This window comes from Rhipicephalus microplus, chromosome 8, assembly GCF_043290135.1.
Source record: "Rhipicephalus microplus isolate Deutch F79 chromosome 8, USDA_Rmic, whole genome shotgun sequence".
Lineage (NCBI taxonomy): Eukaryota > Metazoa > Arthropoda > Arachnida > Ixodida > Ixodidae > Rhipicephalus > Rhipicephalus microplus.
The window spans coordinates 105,470,631-105,472,713 of record NC_134707.1 but is presented as its reverse complement, the minus strand read 5'-3'; the positions used below and the strand labels follow the sequence as shown (position 1 = coordinate 105,472,713).

The following is a 2,083-nucleotide window of genomic DNA, read 5'->3' as shown; positions in this document are numbered from 1 at the left end:
TTGTATACAGACGGCCGAAAAATATAAAGGATCATTTAATAAATTCAAAGATAGGTGTGAAACCTCAAATTGGGTGTCACCCTTGCGGAAAAAGCAGATGCAAGGTATGCAAACACATGCAGACAACGACAGTGGCGAAAAGCACCCACTCGGATTTTAAGCACAGGCTAAGAGGTGCACTAGACTGTGACTCAGACAACGTCATATACCTCCTGGAATGTGGGGTATGTAACAAGCAATGCGTGGGCCAGACAGACACTCCGTTTAGAATTAGATTTAACAACCATCGGGCACATGTACGATCTCTGCCAAGCCTTCCACTTTCAAAACACTGCACATTAAAAGACCACAGCTTTGATGACATCAGGGTTACACTACTAGAAAACAACTTTCAAACACTCAGAGAACGGGAACAACGGGAATCTTATTTTATCTACAAATTTAACACGATAAAATACGGAATAAATGAACACCCAGGCACTCTGTCAGCGTTACGACCGCTAAAAGACGCAAACGCTTCTCTCTACTCAGTCCGGTTTCATTACGACAATAATATTACCCGCTAACAAAGCTTTTGGCCTATGCATTTGACAACATAGAAATGATTTGCCTCATCAGGCACAGCCGGAACGCACAGATAAGTTGTCCCGGATGTCGTACGGTCCCCCCCCCCCCACACTTTTCGTTTTTTTTTCTTCTTTAAGTTTCAACGCACATTCTGTAACTTCACTGACAAGGAGCTGACAGCTAGGTGGTTTCGTTACCTTTTTCATACATGCGCGCATGTCTTCCCGTTGAGCCGCAACTGTGTGGTGACTGTCCCGGATGTCATACAGTCTCCACCCCCCCCCCCCTCTGTCCTTCTTGTTTTTTTCCTTCTTTAATTTTTAACGCACATTCTGTTCCTTCACTGACAAGGAGTCATTGCATATAATGGATATCGATGGCGGTGCCTCAATCACCAGCTTTTTCGTTTGTCCCGACGCCACCAGCACGCACTCGAAGCGCTTAAGCCCTCCCCATTAACTTGTCCTAAACTTCAAAGAGGAACGAGCCGCCAGCGGAATACACGGAAAGGTGAAATACAAGAACGGCGGCTCACTGCCCACTTGGGGAAGAGTGCTTGCATGGGAGGTATTGTTGACAATGATGACATTGCTCATTTACCTCTGCCCTACTCCGTTGAAATGCTGCCCCTTTCTAATTACGCCGTGTCGGTCTTGCTTCTTCTCCTAGATTTTCTATATTTTATTTAATGTTTGTCCTCCCGTTTCGCTGTTTTTTCTTTTTTCTCTCTCTCTTTTCTTTCTTTTTTTCTTTTTTTACTTTTCTTCTGACCCGTTCCCTCCTGTCTCGACAGGCTATAAGAAGACACGGAACATGTGTAAATAGTATTATGCCTTGAAAAAGACGGGGTGCCCGTCGAAACGCCGGCGCGATAAACAGTTGTTATGTGAAAGTGCATCTACTTTCATATATATATATATATATATATATATATATATATATATATATATAAGGCAAAGAAGTGTATACCTAAGGGCTCGTTTTTCCGTGTTTTAACACAATATTAATGAGATCTAACAGACAGTAACGCCAAGGAATGTACAGGGGAAGTTATTAGAACCAATGGAATGTAAATAAGAAGAAAGAAGAAAAAAATGGATGAAAAAATAACCAGCCGTGAGCAGGAATCGAACCTACGACCTTCGAATAGCGCGTTCGATGCTCTAACCACTGAGCTATCACAGCTTTTTTTTTCTTTATTGCCTTCTTGACTACAGGTCAAGCTAATATGACAATCACTATTACACGTGTTTCATGCGTGACAACGCGTCAAACAAAGATATTACATCTTCATTACAGTCGGTAGTCTTATACACATCTCGCACTTTTATAACAGCTTCCACGAAACACTCATTAACGGATAGAACTCTCACATCACAGTGTCTGTACGATAGCATACTACGCCAAACCGAATGAAGACCAAGTACAAATATAACATCCAAATTTTGCACAGAACTATCACAAGGCAAAAAACGAATTCCATATGAAGTAAGAGGTAAATCTTTTTTTAAAGTTC

At 41.8% G+C, this 2,083-nt stretch overlaps 1 non-coding gene across 1 annotated transcript; it reads right to left on the bottom strand.

The window, feature by feature from the left end:
* Positions 1–1,679: 1,679 nt before the first annotated feature.
* TRNAA-CGC (transfer RNA alanine (anticodon CGC)) lies at positions 1,680–1,752 on the bottom strand. Its single transcript has one exon. It is a non-coding gene; the product is annotated as a tRNA-Ala (tRNA).
* Positions 1,753–2,083: the final 331 nt, after the last annotated feature.